Raw genomic sequence first — 17,811 nt, 5'->3', positions numbered from 1 at the left:
TTGATTTTGCCCGGTATTATGCAACCGGCTGGTTTCTCATTCAAGCCAGAAACTCATTATGTTCACTCATGATAATATTCTGTCAGAAGATTCAATATGAGGGAGATATTCTTGTTTGACTCGAATATTCGGCTGGGCATAACGATTTGGGCTATTCTGCTCGATGCTATTTCTTCATCAGGTATGTGAGACAAATTGGTGTACATTAGTGGTTCTGAAGATCAAAAGGCACACAAAGGAAATAGATGCTATCTAATATTATTTAATGTGTAGTTAATAGTTAATTTTTGAAAACTCTTTTACAGAAACATGTGGTTACACTGTAAGAAACATAGATACACTAGTCAAACTTACTTAAAATATCCTCTAGGAGCTCCTCAAGAAGTTGGTCTTGATCTATAACCGGTAAAGGAGGCTCCTTTGATAGATATCCCCCTTGCACAATTGTTGAACCGCCCCTTCGACCGTGTAATTAAGTGATTTTACAAACCTCATGGCAATTTTTTCTTTAAACTCAGTAGAATCAAGGTATGCTCTCCTCCTTGTCTCGACTCATTCATCTTCCTTGGCTTGGTAGGCTAATAGTTTGGCTTGGGCAGTCTTGGTTTCAGCCTTAGCAACATCTAATTTCGCTTGTAAAGACTCTATTTGGGTCTCTTTGGCCTTTAACTCTTCTTGTCTCTGCAACAATTAGAAGTCCTTACTAGCTAACTCTTGAGTCAATCTAGGAGACTCGGATGGATGGGAAAGCTTACCCTTTCCAACAAAGAAGTTTTAAGAGCTAAATCGGCAAGGACTTTATCTTTCAAGGATCTTTCTATTTGAAACATAGATTCACTACCTTGCAACATTAGCCCGACTCTTAGAGCATTGAGACTCTACCAATTGTTGACATTCTTGCAGTGCACTTTCTGTACTTGAGAGAAGTAGGGCTTGTTCCTCCATTTTTCTTCCCAAGTCATTTGCAGCAGTAGAGGTGGACTCCAATTGCTTTACATGATCCTTCAAAATCTTGTTGGAGTGTGCCAAACTACCACCAATTAACTTAAGTGCACACTTGAAGAATAAAACTAGAAGAGATAAAAAGGGGGTTATGGTTTAGTCGGATAATTTACGAGACAAATGGATTAGGAAGTTTACCTCAAGGGCTTTCCGAGCATGTTCATCAGCATACTTTGATGTTGTTGTCCCTTTTATCTGCCTATAGGATTGCATCCAAGACTCTGTTAAAGAGCCTTTTATTCATAATAGCCTATATGTAGGCAAAGCCTCCTGTCCTTGTTCAGATAGTATTGTATACGTTTGCTTGAAGTGGTAGTGGGGACCAAGAGGAAAAGCAAGCTCTGACCCTGAGTGCTGAGACGTTCAGTAATTACTTGGGATGTCTCAGGGATTCGTATAGAATCGATGGAAGCTAGGGTAGTAATAACTAGTGTCTTCTCAGTGGATGAGTCATAAGGGCATGGACACTTGGAAGGTCGAGGTTGAATTTCAGAGGCCAAAGGTGCTATGAGTGCACCAAAGGAAGTTGATGCAGATGGGGGGAGCACAAGCAAATCCGTAACTAAAGTTTTTGGAGCCGAAGGTCCAAGAATCCACGTAACTAGTTCTAAAGAGGCCCTAGACATCTTGCAATTGACTTAGTCAGTTCAAAAGCCAGCGTGCAAGAAGCAGAGGTCAATCTAGCTGGTTGCATCATAGTAAGCTTGAGATTGTATTGACGACGTACCGGAGGTGCGGGTTCTTTTCGCTCGGTAAAAATAACCTCCAATATACCAAGGAAAGTTTGCCCGATTGAAGGGCATTCTGATAATGCAAAGTAGAAGACTGAGGCCTTTGACGTCTGGTGATGAGAGGAACATCTAACTCAGAAGAGCTAGAGGCGAGCTTTGGAGCAGGGTGAAGTAACTCGCTAGAGAAGGAAGCTTATTCACGTTGACAACTCCTTAGTAAATTCCCAACTATTTGATTTAGAGCTTCTCTCGTTATCTTGGGTTTTTTGAAGAGGAAGGCCACACTAATAGTCTCAGCTATAAAAACACCAAAGATTTTTATACCAGAGAAGTTAAGAGGAAGAGGAAGATTTCTTCTTACCAAAAGAGACACTTAGTTCAAGGTCGACTGGAGTAAGTCCAAAAATATACAATATGACCTCTATAGTTAACTCGGGTAGGTTGAATTTTAGGCTCCTTATATATTTTATGGGCTAGACCCAAATTCGGGTCTATATGAAGGTTCCTTAAAGTAGGGACAGGAGGAAGGTCTTGTTGCCAAGTGGTAGAGTAAAAAGAAAGAGATGAGAGACGAATGAAGAAATACTTATCTCTCCATTCCTCTTGAGCTGGCACATGGTTGAATAAAATCACTTTAGGGTGAGATTGAAATTTAAGCAAGCCTTTTGTTACCAAACGGAGAAGAAAGTAATAGTGAAACAGAAGGGGAGATAAAGGAATATTAAGCAAATGGCAAACGATGACAAAGCCATTTAAGATCTTAAAAGATTGGGGGATAAGCTGATTCAGGGGAATATTGAAATAGAAACTGATCGTGATGAAGAAAGAAGGCAAAGGGAAGTGAAGTCCTGACTCAACTTGTTCTGCAAAAATGGCGATGCTACCTTAAGGAGAGCGGTGAGGACGGTCCTCGGGCGTAGGGATTACCACATCGAAGGAAGACCATAGTTGACATGAAGATGATAAGCATCGTTGAGTGTGATGTGGGAGGAATATTGTGTGTACCACTCATTATTCTCTACCATTCTGGGAGGAAAAGATTACTCGAATTGAAGAAGAGAAGTAGTAGAAAGTTGGGAAGGAAACGAGAAGGAAGATGACGAAAAGAAAGACTTAAGGTTTATCCATAGAGTGTTTATAAGGACTCCTTGAAAAAGGGTTCCTAAATGAGAATCATCCGATCATAACAATCAAAAAAAGAGGGATCAAGTGTGAGCCATAGGATGGGCAAGGTAAGACGTTGGAGAAAGAAAAAGTTATATACCTTTAATGAGGTATACACACGTGTCACCAATAAAAAGCCTGCAATAGTAATTGATTTGACAGGTAGTAATCTCGAGGTGTTATTATTTTTACCAAGGTAGGCTTGGTTTTCTGTGTAATTTTTTAGTTATAAGTTTGAACAAACTTTGCAGTTTAGATATAAAACGGACATACTCGGGCGAGAGTAGTTTTACATCCCAAACAGATTTAGTGGACTAGTCTTAAATAGTTTCATTTGGGGTAAAGTCGAGTGAATTTTAGTCGGGCGGATAAAATTCTGGGTACCCTAGTAAGCTTGGTTGGATCAATGCCGAACGAGTTTCGATTGAGTTGATAAATTCCGCACATTACAATTCACTCGACCAGCTTAAGGTTGAATGAGTTCCGATTGAATCGAAGACTTCATGCGCTTTATTTTTCTCATCCGATTTAATGCCTAAAGTAATCTTTGTAGCCTCAACTAAAGGGGGAAGAAAACTTTAGTAAAATTAAAATACTCATTAAAATTAATAAAAGTTCAGTATATATTAGGTAACAATGCTTGTCTCAGAACATCCCTAAATTAACAAATAATCTTACACATGAACAATCATGAAAATTTAGGAAATAGATCAAGAGGAGCGTTGTTAGCTATCCTATCATAATCTAAAGAGATGGTAGGGGAGGGGGGGGGGGGGTCAGAGGTTAAATAATCACCCTCCTTCAGTTGCACCATCGTGCCTTTCTCTCCCAGTATAAGTGCCTGGACAATGGAGTGAACAATAGGCATATTGAATTCTTGAGTTGTGAAGAGTTCATTTTTCCTTGTGTTAAACCGCTCTTCTCCCACTTGGTAAGTTTCTAATTTTGTTTGGAGGGCCACCAATTCCACTTGGGCTGACACCAGATTTATTTAGGTGATGTCTAGCTCTGATGCCAAATAATCCCGCTCAACATTTTGAGCTGCTAGCTCTAATGCCTTAGCGGTTAGCTTAGTAGCATGGACAACTTCCTGTGTTTGCACCTAACTAGATAATTGTGTATTCTTGTCAATCTGTTCCTTCAGCTTTGTTTGTGTTTCTGCTTAGAGGCTTGCCTCTATTTGTAGTTGAATCTTAATAGAATCTAAGGTGTTCTACAGTTGAGTTGCTCTCTTGAGCTCATTTGTGTCTATCTCTTGAGCTTCCTAAAGTTGAGCTGATAATTCTTTTGTTCGGCTAGAAGAACTAGTGCCCATCACAACAGAACTTTGTTGCTTTAATAACTCATTTTCTTGGTCCTGATCATGGAAACATTGAGTGATATTTATGCTAATTGCCTAGCGCTGGATGATGAGCATAAATATAAGCAAATAAGAGAGATAAAGATTGATCAATTAAGGTTATGGTACCTTAGTTTGCTCGTACATGAATTCATCTGACATCCCTTTGGGAGGAAGTTCACCTAGCATTTTTTGGCCCTCTGCCCAAGCATTTACTAAACGTGCTCCTAACAAAAGGGGAAAGGTAATAGGAGGAAGATAGTCAGGGGAAATTGGACTTGGAGTAGAGGGTAAATAGAAGAGCATAGGGGATGGGCCAAGCTCTTCTGGCATGGGGTCACTAGACTTCCCTTGAGGAGAAGGTAAAAGGCTAGAGGCTGGAGGGTCGCTCGGCAATGAGGGGCCTTCTCCAGTTTGCATGGGACTAGGCAGTGTGAGGGTCAGATAAAGAGTAGACAAGGTGGGTTATGGAGACTGTTCTCACCCTTCTTTAAGAGCATCGTCCTCCGAGATAGTTGTTACTTGTCTTTTAGGAGGAGCGAGAGTAATTTTTCGCCCCTTACATTTCCTCTTTAGGGGCATCTTTGGTTCCAAGGGAGCATCCTTTGATGGAGGTGGTGAAGAAGGGGCAAGCTCTTCTGAGGTAGCAGTAGCACTGCTTTTGGCCGCTTGACTGAAACTAGTGGCCAGGGGTAAGCCCCACTCGGCCAATATTTCTTGTTCCTTAGAACGAAACTCCTCCTTAGAAAGGGTAATATTTTTAGTAACTCGAGCACTTAAAATGGCGTCCATTGCACAAAATTGAAAATATTTCAATTAGTGATAACATAAAGATTAAATTATCAAAACTTACCAAAAGAACAGAGTAGCTTCTATTGGACAATACTTAAGCCAAAAAGATACAAAAAGTCATCTTGTAGCGATTGATTAATCTTGAATCATTGGTCACTCAGTTTAGGGAGATAAGAAACAAAATGGGATCCTGTTTAAGCTGGGTAGGATCTAGGAGAGGAGGAAAGGAAGACTGCCAAGTGGTGGATCACGTGGCAGAATCAGACATTTTCATAAAAAAAAAGGATTTCCAGCTTTTAATGGAAGAAGGCATGTTCTCAAAGAAGACTACTTTTGGTCAAGATTGGAAAAGGAAGGTTCCATGTTCTAATTTTTGGGGATAGGCAAATAGATATAGGTTGCAAAGAGTAGGAGGAATGCCAAACAAGTGGAATAAAATGTACATCCCGCACATATATCGGAAAACATTTGAGATGAATTATTGCAGAGGAATGTGAAAGTATTGGCTTACTTCGGAAAAGAATGGGTGGATAGGGAAGTGCAAGCCTACTACCAATTAGTCAGAAAAGAATGTGAGGTGATCATTAGGAGGAAGATGGAGACGTTCATCCAGAGAAGGGAGGCGAATCTAATATCTATGGGGTATTCCATATTTGGAATGGAGGTGAGCTCGGTCGGAAACATCAAAACTAGAGGCAGTAGAGGCATACAATGAAGTAAAGGATTCTTGGTCCATGATAGGATACAATCCAAAAGACGAGCAACTTACTAGGTCTACTAGAAGTCGGGAAAGAGAAAGTGCAGAGGAAGAGAGGTCACCAAAAAGAATAGATGGGAGAAGATGAGAAGCGATAGGTGAAGAGTCATTGTTGTTTAGGGCTTTATAAGGAGTAGTTTAAGCATCACTATTAGATTGAAAGGGCTCATATAAGGAGAGTCGTTAATTTGCAATGTTAAATGAACATGCCATTGTACTTTACGAGGAGGGGGATGTCAGCAGGAGTCGTGAAGAATGAGTGGAAGGGGCACGTGGCGATCATCTAGGAATAGACATTTACGAAGGACGTGACAAGCAAGACCTTTTAGCAGCTGAAAATACCTTTTTACACATTCTTGGTACTCAACCTAGCTAAATGAGGACTATTTTTGAAGAAGTCATTAAGTGCCTAAGGCACAAATTGCTAGGCACCTAAGGTACGATCGAGAACACAAATCGTAAAAGAATCCTAATATCAAAGAAAAATAAGTAAGCGGGAATGAAACAAGAAAGCGGTTAAATTTGAAATTCATTGATTAGCTCGCTGAAGTACAGTTGATCATCCCTCAAAATTTTCCCTCATCTATGATTAGTAGAAATATAAAAGTTTTGGGGATGCGTAAGCTTCTTTTCTAATTCTCGCCATAAGCTCGGCACCTAGGACAAAGATGTTTTGCATACTTCATTTTCTCCTTTTCTTTCATAATCATGATCCGAGCTTATGCCAATTAATCTTGGAGTAACTTTAGGTTTCGTTGTTGTTGCACGATCAACTGATCCTTAGCTTTAGCTTCTTCGATTGTGAGGGACAGGGAAGATTCATATTTTCTTTTTAAAAAGATCATGGCTTAGGTTTGACTCTCTAGATCCAAATAGATTTTTATTCTCAACTATGTGCCAACGTGAAATCAAGATTTAGCGGCCAACCAATGTTCTTTAATTTTCCTTTGAAAAAAATATTGAAAGTCCTTTTCCTGTAGCGCTTCTGCGAGGGCTATTCCCTTTTAAGTAAGCAGTCAAGCCATATGATCCAACTACTGACAAGGTTACTATAGCTTATCAACCTTAAAATTGGGTCATCCTCTTTTAAAGAGAGAATGGGAAAGTTAACTCTTGTAAAAAATTTAAGTCACAAATGAGGAGTAAACGAGACTACAACTTGAGTCCAGTCAGTCTGTTGCATCTCTTTCGACTAGACTTGAGGGGGAGACTATTGATGCGGGTTATGATGAGCGAATCAGGAAATGAAAAGGATATTAAAGTCAAGGTGAAGTGGTGATCAAGGTTGGGATAGGTGATGTTTGTTAACTGGTTATGTTGATTGCCCTACATCAGTGTCCTGAAAACGCGCTCTAGTATTTTCCGAGCAGGATGCTCAAATAGGGCCAACTGGTTATAAACTCGATCTAACATAAGGGTGCCTGTGTGTGCTCGACCGATCAAAGTTAGAGTGGGCTTAAAGGTACTCAGCCTTATTGTAACACCCGTAAATTTTCTCTATTCTAAAGGGCAAAAAGAAATAAAAGAAGAGAAAAGAAATAAAAATATATTCATAAATAGCCCGGGCAAGGATTTGAACCCGAGACCTCTTAGTTGAGATTAGTTTAAGTTGTCATTAGGGTGGTGGTAAAGCATCACATTAACAATAGGAAGCAATTCCTTATAAGCAGATTATGTGGGAAGAGATGCTTCAACTATCACTTAGTATAAAAGGGAATAGAAGAAACCAAAACCTAAGATCTTTTCCTTCCCTCTTCTCCTTTAGCCGAAATTTCTTCCTCTTCCCTTCAAATTTAGGCCAAGAACCTTAGGGTTCCATCCTTCGAAGCTTTTCAAGAGGAGAACCTAAGAGGAGGCTTCTCCACGAGGATTAGTACGTAGGGGAGGAGAAATCCGGAGATAAAGGCATACAAGGGAGGCTTATTCTCCCAAAACCCTAGCGGTAAAATTGTAAGGAATAGCAGAAGGATATAAGTATCTCTCACCTGCTGTTAGGATGTATACTAAAAGTCTAGCTTTTGGTATAAACATTTATCTAGAAATAAGAATCACATTGGTCAAATGTCTACATTTATGATAAATATAGTTGTTCAATTAATTTATATTGTAGATAACATGGTGTGTGGTGTCACACACAGAAGATCATGTTATCGGTTCCTTATAAATTATAAATAGTAGCTCACGACCATGATGAAAAGGAACAAACCATTGGAAGGTCGTAGTGTAATTAGGTAGTAGTTTATCTTAACTATATAATTACACTAGTACACTTAGAGTATATTGAGTAGGACCATTAGAGGTCGTTTCTTTTATACTGACTTTATAAAGGAACAAAGACCTCAGTTATTATGGAAGTGTGTGCTCTTAATCCTAATATAATAACAAGCACATATATTTGATATTTATTTCTTTAATTTATCAATGGGTGAGATTTAGTTCGATAAATCAATAAGCCTGATAAGTTGGAAAATGATATCACTTATAGTGTGTGTTGTTGATTATAGAAGGAAACTGTGTCATAGTAATCTAGGTTGAGAATGTCCCCAAGAGGAGCTCATAAGGATTGTCATGTTAAACCCTACAAGTGGACTTAGTCCGACATGACGATGAAGTTGAGTGGTACTACTCTTGGAGCTAGATATTAATTAAGTGAGTTGTCAGTAACTTACTTAATTAGTGGACATTTATTATCTTAAACACAGGGATACTAACACACTCATAATAAGGAGCCCAAAATATAATTTGGGATTGGTGCGGTAGTTCAATAATAGTTCTCTAGTGGAATGAATTATTATTGATAAAATTAAGTTGTGTGTTCGGGGCGAACACAGGATGCTTAATTTTATCGGGAGACCAAAACCAATTCCTCCTCTCGGTCCCTATCGTAGCCTCTTAATTATAGAGTACTATACCCACCTATACCCACCTTCTTACCCATCCCATAGGGGCCGGCCAAGCTAGCTTGGAGACCAAGCAAGGGTCGGCCAAAGTTTGGTTCATTGGTGCTTCAAGGTGGCCGGCCCTAGCTTGGGTTCAAGCTTGGTGTGGCCGGCCCAAATTAAAAAAAAAAAGGATTTTTATTTTTAAAATTTTTCTTATGTGGATAACATGATTTAAAAGAAAGTTTAAAAATTTAAATCTTTCCTTTTATAAGATTCTACAAAAGATTAAGAGAAGAACTAAATCTCTTTCCTTATTTGTAGATTAAAAGGTTGATTTTAATTTTGGTAAAAACTTTCCTTTTAACCATGTTCATGATTTAAAAGAAAGTTTAAAATTAATAATTCTCTTTTATTAGTGTCTACAAAAGATTAATAAAAAATTTGATATCTTTCCTTATTTGTAGATTGAAAAGAGATTTTAATTTTTAGAGATAACTTTCCGGAAATTATCCACATATTTAAAGAAAGATTTAATTTATAATTTTTTTTTATTAACCAATCATGAAGGGATAAAATTATTGGAGAAATTTTTTATAAAATTTCCGGAAGCAAATAAGGAAGTTTTAATTTGTGTTTAAAATTTTTATTTGCTTGGAGATTTGGTGTGGTCGGCCATTATAGTAATGAGAAGAAAAATTATTTTTAATTAAATAAAATTTTCCTTTTCATGGCAAAAGAATTAAGGAAGTTTTTATTAAAATTTCCTTATTTGCCAAGACCAAGGATTATAAAAGAGGAGGTGGAGGAGCCTTCATGGGTGAACAACCTCTATTCTTTTCCTCCCTCTCTTCCTTGGTTTTGGTGGCTGGCCCTATTTCTCTCCTCTCCTCTTGTTGGCCGAAACCTATCTTCTTGGTGGAGCTCTTGTTTGTGGCCGGATCAAGGAAGGAGAAGAAGAAGAGAAAGCAAGCCTCGTCTCTAGCATCCCTTAGAGCATTGGTGGTGGCCGAAATTCTTCATCCTTGAAGAAATTTATTGTGGCCGAAATCTAGAAGAAAGAAGGAAGGTGGAAAGGTGGTTCTCATCTCGGAAGATCGTTGCCCACACAACATCCGAGGTTAGAAGAGGAATACGGTAGAAGATCAAGATGTCTTTGTCTTCAAAAGAAAGGTATAACTAGTAATGTTTTTACGCATCATGCTAGTTTTATTTCTTTGTAAAAATACCAAATATAAGAGGCATGCGATTCTAGTATTTCGAATTTATTTTCGATGTTGTGTTCTTTTGTTTTTTTCTTTTCCTTGTGATTTGATTGTTCTTTTCGGTTGACCTAAAGTTATTTAAGGAAATTAAATATTAGCTTTCCTTAAAAGGCTTTGTCTAGTCGGTGGTGGTTGTTCCCATATCCAAGAAGGCCATGTGCCTCGCCACGTCAGTACTGGAAGCCAATTTTGAAAATTAATATTAAATAGAATTAATAACCTAGGTGATTTGGATCGAAAGTGTTAAGTTCCGCAGGAGATCCAAGTCTAAACCTAAAAGAACAAATAAATTAAACTTATGATCAAACGTGTTAAGTTCCGCAGGCAATCCGAGTTTAATTTAAAAGAACACATGGTAGCTAGGAAAAGGTTCAGACCTTTGTACAAAATTTTGTACAGTGGAACCATTAGGTTTTCCGAGTAGCAACCAACAATTGGTATCAGAGCTAGGGTTTTGCCTCCGTGTATTTGGTATTAGTTTAATTATGCACATGTCATACATAATTTAGGCAGGTTAATAGTAGGATATGCTAATTTTGTGGATGCAGGATCCAACTATTTTGGCTTATAGTTATTATGTGTGTGATTGGACCCTTGGATATGTCAAGGACATTTTATTGTGTGTGCATGATTGTATTATAAAATACAGCAGGAGCTGTATTTAGTTTTATTAGGATTTTATTTTTTTTGATCTAGTTACATGTACATTCCTTTTATGGAATATAGGATCGATGGATGTAAATTTTATTTTATGTTTGATCTAGTTTACATGTACATTCCTTCGAGGAATATAGGATCGAAAAATGTAAAATTTTATTTATGTCGCGGATCGAATCTTGCAAGGCGTGGAGCTTTTTGAGGACCAGAGGCACAGCGGAACAAGGAGCAAGATGGATGCGACAACTAGACCCGGTGGCGGTGGCCAAAGATGGTAGCAGCTAGGGTTGGCGACACACGGAGGACAGCAATAGATAAAAGTCATAATAGTTAAAAATTAGTTTTTCTATTTATTACTTTTTATGCTGTGTTGTGTGTGCTTGTTAGTATGCATGCTAAGTAGGTTAACATAGTCAAAATTCCTCACTTTAAATAACTAAGTGGGAGAGGGATTTATTTTTTAAATAAATTCCACGGTCTCCATTACTGGTTTATAAGTGATCCAACAAGCTTGCGCGTTGGCTCTGAGTGCCTTCCTTCATATCGGATGAGCTTGTTTGCAGATCACTAGATTAAACTTCCATTTTGGATGACTATAGGAAGTTAATTAAGAGCGTGTGATCTTCCCCATCGGAAGGGGCACAATCTTATTAATGGACTTAGTGTCAAGTAATGGTATACACTTAGGCACGTCTAATAGTATCCTCCCCATCGGAGTCACTGCTATTATTTGTGTGACCGAAGAAAACCAACTATTAATTTATCAAATAAATAGGTTGACAAGATAATAAAATTAAAAACCCCTCTTACAAATGTTTGATTTTGTATACGTCCACACTATCGTGGCATACAAAATTCAACGGTGTTTGAGGTAATTTTATTTTGTCATAAAGATTTATTGACAAGATAATTAATGGGTAAAGCCCTCCTCTTACAAATGTTTAAATTTTGTATACGTCCACACTATCGTGGCATGCAAAATATACGGTGTTTGAGGTGTTGGTGAATTTAAATAATATTGTTTGAGGAATCAATGTTATTTTAAATTCAAAAAATTTTGACCAAATATTTGATCAAAGACAGATCAACTATTAATTTTATTCGCCATAAAGTAAAGTTGACGAGATAATAGAATTAATGGATAAAATCTCATCTTTGATTTTGTATACGTCCACACTATCGTGACATACAAAATTCATGGAGATTTTAAGGAATTGATCTTGACCAAATATTTTTGTGACTCTTAGGATTTAAAATGTTTGTCAATCCCCTAGTTGTTATACTATAGAAAAGACTTAGTAGTCCCAATTGTAATGATTGGAAATAGGACTTAGACATTAAGGTTGACTGTCTTCTTAGAACTAAGAACAATATAGGTGTATATAATTCATTAGTTGAAACATTTTTAATGGTGTTATCTTCCAGAACCTGGAGTGTGGATACAGATGCCATTAATCATGTCTGTAATTCATTGCAGGGTTCTAGGAAACTCGACAACTAAATGAAAATAAAAACACCGTCCACATGGGCACTACTGCAAAAGTAGCAGCTGTTGCAGTGGGAGAGATTTATTTTCTAATAGGAATAAAATATGGATTATTAGAAATTGTCTTTACATACTAAGTTTAGAAAGAACCTGATTTCAGTTTTTAAAATAGATATTGTGTCTATTTTGATAACAAAGTTGTTATCAAGAAAAATAAGAAAGTTATCTATTATGGTATGTTGGTTGACAATTTATAATCCAATAACTCCCACGATGCAACAAATGGAAATTAATAACACATCTTCTAATTTTAAGAGAAAGCAACCTTCGGAAATGAACCAATTATATCTTTATCATCTAAGGCTAGGTTATATTAACTTGAGTAGGATTCATTGATAGCTGATGAACTTTTGGGTTCATTGGTAGTGGAAATCTTTCCAACCTGTGAGTCTTACTTGGAAGGAAAAATAACCGAGAAGCTTTTAAGTATAAGGGGTATGGAGCCAAAGATACATTGGAATTGGTTCATTCTGATTTGTACGATCCTATGACTATCCAGACAAGAGGTAGTATCGAATATTTCGTCTATTTTATAGACAACTATTCAAGATACAAATACATTTACTTAATGTGCCGCAAGACTAAGTGCTTTGATTAGTTCAAAGAGTACAAGACAACTGTTCACGAGGATTAGTACGTAGGGGAGGAGAAATCCGGAGATAAAGGCATACAAGGGAGGCTTATTCTCCCAAAACCCTAGCGGTAAAATCGTAAGGAATAGCAGAAGGATGTAAGTATCTCTCACCTGTAGCATAAGTTGCTTTAAAGATGTGTTTTCTAATGTCTTTTATGCATGATTTAGAAGATGCATGCTGAAATATGCTTTAGACGTGTTAAGGAAGAAGCATGTCATGTTATGTATGAATACCCTCTAAAGTTTTGGGATTAAGAGCATGTTTAGATCATCTTGATTTGCTTCCCATTAAGTTTTGGGACTAAGAAGTATAATCAAGTGCCTAAAGTGCTTCCCTATAAGTATGGGGGAATTAAGCGCACATAAGGTGTTTGGTTAAATGCCAAGCAAGTGCAAGTACAAGGAATTAATAGTTAAAAGAAAGTATTTAACTTTAGAAAGGCATGTACCGAACGCAAGGTCCATGGGTGGGCTCCTAGATCGCCCCTAGATTGCCTAGTAGTAACTTGATAGGTTCAAGATTAGCTACCTCGGATCTTATTAAGGATGCGCGTAAAGTGGTACAATGTCAGGCCCAAAGCAAGATGATTATTATTTTCACTAATTATGTACTATAATGTTTTCAAACTTCATGGTTTGTTTTAGTGTAAGCTTCCCATGTTGAGAATTTGAGTTATATTAGGTAGCATTGATGAACTCTATAATATGCCATGAATTATGTGTTCTTTACATTCCTAGCATGGTTTTTAAGTTGATGGTTTGCATGATAAACTGGTTTAAAAATACATGTCATGTACATATTTCTGAAGTATGGTTTTAGCGTGAATTACAGTCAAGTGCATGTTTTGCATTTTCCCAAGCAGTTTTAAAAAGCATGTCCTCTTTTAATGTATCATTTTGTGAGTAGATGGTACTTACTAAGCATCCGCTTATAGAATTTGCATTTCCTTATATTGCAGATAAAGGTAAAGGAAAGCTCGAGTAAGAAGGGGCAGCAGGAGCAGTGCTTGGTGGGTGTGTGTGTCGGAACTGTGGAAGAAGATCTTGGAATTTGCTAGTTCAACGAACATGTTAAACCTTGGTGTAGTGTATTTTCCTATCTTTTGGCTATGCATGAAACACCGTTGCTTATGATGATTTACAGTTTGGTAGCAATTAGTGTGTCATAAACTCTTCCTGAAGAAAAGGGATAGAATGGTAGTCCAAGGAGGAGTACAAAGGGGAGAACAACCTCTTTTGTAAGGCTGGGCGTGACCCCCACACGGCCCCGGTCCACTCCCTTTCGGCCAAGGTGACACTACCGTGTGAATTCACACGGACGTGCACCTCCTGCTCTCGGCCAAGGTGGCACGACCATGTGGTTTCACAAGGTCGTTCCAGAGTGGGGTGTGTCATCCCCACATGGCCGTGTGGATTCACACGGCCCCGAACATTCTTCTCTCGGCCAAGTTGATACGACCGTGTAAATTTACACGGACGTGCCATGCTCCCTCTCTGGAGGACTTACACAGTTGTGTGATATACACGGACATGCCCAACTGATGTGCGTAAATTTTATATACTTTTATGCATGTTTTGACGCACATTTACATACTTTGAGTTTGCTTGATCTATGTATTTTTATACTTCCAGCTTTTCTTTTAGCATATTTACTGTTTTTGTTTGGAGATCTGCTTTTTGTGCATTTTTTGTACACAGGAGTCGAATTTAGTGAAGATTCTACATTCTTGGACAAACTTATGAGCTAAGCATTGGAGAAAGAACTTGGCCGTGTGCCACACACGACCCTGCCTGGGTGGAGTGCTCTGGCCGTGTAGTCAACCAGGAGAAACAGACAAGGAACTTGGCCTAGCCGTGTGAACCTCAACGACCGTGCCAAGTTTTGAAGCAAATCAGAGTTCAATTCTTACATGGTCGTGTGGATCTACATGGCTGTATAAGGTTTCCTGAGACCAAGAAGGCCCTGGCCGAGTGCATCACACGGCCGTGCAGGGTTTCCAGCGCTTAAAAGTGTTCTGGCCGTGTGCACCACACGGCCGTGCCAGGTTTCCAGAAGCTGGGGCAGTCCAAGCCGTGTGGATCTACACGACCGTTCTTGGAGGTCTTGATGGGAGTTATCCACAGTCGTGTACATCACACGGCCGTGTATGGATGGCAGAGAGGGGAAAGGCTCTGGCCGTGTGAACCTCACACGACCATGCCTCGGGGTCGTGTGGCGCCCGAAAGCCCCCCCCTCTATTTAAAGCCTCTTTGAAGATTTGAAAGGGGATCTTCTCCCCTTTGGGAGAAAGCAAGATTTGGTAGATTCCTCCCATTCTTGGGAGGATTTTTGGGTGATCTAAAGGGAGATCTTGGCGAATTCGACTCTGGGAGTGAGGATTGGATCAGAAGATGGAGCTATATTGTAGATAAGTTTTCTTTCTCTCCTCTTCTTGGATTGGGATTGAAGAAATGCTTGTAATCTTCTTATCTTTGGTTTTCTTTCTTCCTTTTATGGAGTAGATCTTTTTTGTTCTAGGATGGAGGGAGTATTTGTGAGATAAATTGATGTAAACTCTTGTGGATTTGCCATTTCTTTGTTTCTATGATGTTGCCTTGTTTGTATCGATTGGATCTTGAATGATTAATTGTGATTAGGGCTTAATTCTCATTCTTGATTGATTGTTTGGATATCTTATGGACTTTGTAGGGATTAACTCTCACTCGATTTTCCGAGGGATCAACGTGACAGGTGCAAGCCTGTGTAAGGACGTTTGAGGGATAACCTTGAAGGGGAAATGAGAATATTCAAGAGGTTAGGATAGATTTTATGATTCAATCCTTGTATCTTTATGGGTTAAGAAGCTATGAACTTCTATGTTGATATCCGAGGGAAGCATAGTAATAGGTGCAATCCTGTGTAAGGACAACGTAGGTTCATATCTAATTGATCACATTTAGGTCCATTTTTCAGTCCTAAGCCGGTTATCTATTACAAGAGAGAACCGACAACCTTCTACAAATATTAGACAATTGAAAAATAAGAATTGGTAAACCATATACATTCAAGAGATCTTACAAAGAAACCAAAACTCCTAGAACCTCCCTTTATCATAACTCAAACCCCAAGCTCTTGTTTGTTAATCTTTCATTTTAGATTTGTTTTTTCATCCTTAACATTTGAAACCAATTAATTAGTTGTTTAGCTTATTCACTTTGAGATATTTCTAGTGCTTATTCCAGTCCCTGTAGTTACGATAATCTTTTATATTACTTGCGACATTTCCGTACACTTGCGGAACGTAACAAGTTTTTGGCGCCGATGCCGGGGGCTGCGCTATAACATTGGAGATTATCAATTTTGTTAGACTAAACATAACATTTTTATTTCTTTTCATTTGTATATTTGTAACTAATCTCTAGTTTTCTGTTTTCATTTTCCTGTTTACTTTCTAACTTCTTGGAAATTCTTTTGTAGCAATTTTAATTCTGCATTTTTTTTGTTTTCTACCATTCCAATCTTACCTTTCTCTGTTTTTAATTTCTTTGTTTGATTTAGTTTCTATTGCAATCTTGTTCTTGTGTATGCGAAGATCTAACTTTGCAGGAGAATTTTTTCCTCTTGACCCTGAAATTGATAGAACATTTCATAGAAGAAGAATTCTGCAGAGACAAATTGAAGAACAAGAGCATTTGAACATGGCTAATAGACCACTAAAGGATTATGCAGCACCTTATGCTAGGGGTTTTCGATCTAATATTTCAAGACCCTCAGTGGAGGCAAATAATTTTGGGATCAAACCTGCAATTATTTCCATGATGCAGCAAAATCAATTTGGTGGAGGACCACATGAAGACCCTAATCAACACTTAGAGGTCTTTTATGAAATATGTGGGACAATGAAAATGAATGGTGTTCCTTCAGAAGTAGTACGGTTATTATTATTTGGGTTTTCTTTGAGAGATAGGTCCAAGCAATGGTTGAATTCTTTGGCTCCCAACAGTATCACCACCTGGGAACAATGTGAGCAACAATTCCTTGATAAATTCTATCCCCCAAGTAAAACTGCTCATATGAGGAATTTGATTGCAAGTTTCAAACAAGCTGACTCAGAATCTTTATTTGAAGCTTGGGATAGATACAATAGTATGCTCAGACAATGCCCTCACCACGGTTTGGAAAGATGGTTAGTGTTGCATACTTTCTATAATGGTATTAATTATCATACCAAAGTATCCCTTGATTCAGCTGCTGGTGGGGCACTCATGAATAAAAATTTGGATGAAGCTGAGGAAATCATAGAGAGTGTAGCACAAAATCATCACCAATGGGCAAATGAAAGAAGTGGTGGTCATCCTTCAATAAACCCAATAACAAAGCATCAGGAAAGTTTGATGTTGATGCAGTGACTTTATTGGCTGCAAAACTTGATGCTCTTACAAAAAAATTTGAGAATATGGGGACTAGTTCAAATATGATAAATGCCATTGCTATATCTTGTGAAGTATGTGGGACTTCAGAACATTCAAATGACTCATGTCCATTGGGAGCTATCACTGCACAAATTAATCAATTGGAGCAATGCGATGCAATCATGGGTTTCAATCAAAGATAGAACACCCCATACTCAAATACTTACAACCATGGATGGAAAAATCGTCCAAATTTCTCTTACAGAAATAATCAGGATCAAGGACCATCTATGGGGGCAAACCAAATTTTCAATCTGGGCAACAAAATTTTCAGCAACAATCTTTTCAAGGCTTTCCTACATCCAAAATTGAAAAGTTGCTTGAAGAAATTATCTCCAATCAAAATGAAATAAAGCAGGATCTATTGAAGCTTACTCAGAGAATGGATAATTCTGAAAAGCATCAAAAGATTCAGGATAACCAAATTTCCCAGCTAGCTTCCTCATCTTCTAGAGCACCAGGACAACTTCCTGGAAAACCTGATGTAAATCCTATGGAGCATTGCAACATAATTGAGCTTAGGAGCGGACGGACCTTGGGAAATCCCTAAGTGACTGCTCAAAAAGGGATGCAAAATGAAGAAGAGCTCTCTC

At 38.2% G+C, this 17,811-nt stretch overlaps 1 non-coding gene across 1 annotated transcript; it reads right to left on the bottom strand.

Moving 5' to 3' along the window:
• Positions 1–16,817: 16,817 nt before the first annotated feature.
• On the bottom strand, positions 16,818–16,923 carry LOC121978945. The gene has a single exon (XR_006111261.1). It is a non-coding gene; the product is annotated as a small nucleolar RNA R71 (small nucleolar RNA).
• Between the last annotated feature and the right edge of the window lie 888 nt (positions 16,924–17,811).

The sequence above is a fragment of the Zingiber officinale genome, chromosome 4B (genome assembly GCF_018446385.1).
Source record: "Zingiber officinale cultivar Zhangliang chromosome 4B, Zo_v1.1, whole genome shotgun sequence".
In the NCBI taxonomy this organism is placed as follows: Eukaryota; Viridiplantae; Streptophyta; class Magnoliopsida; order Zingiberales; family Zingiberaceae; genus Zingiber; species Zingiber officinale.
Note: the sequence above shows the minus strand (reverse complement) of the source record. Positions and strands in the feature narration are given on the sequence as shown.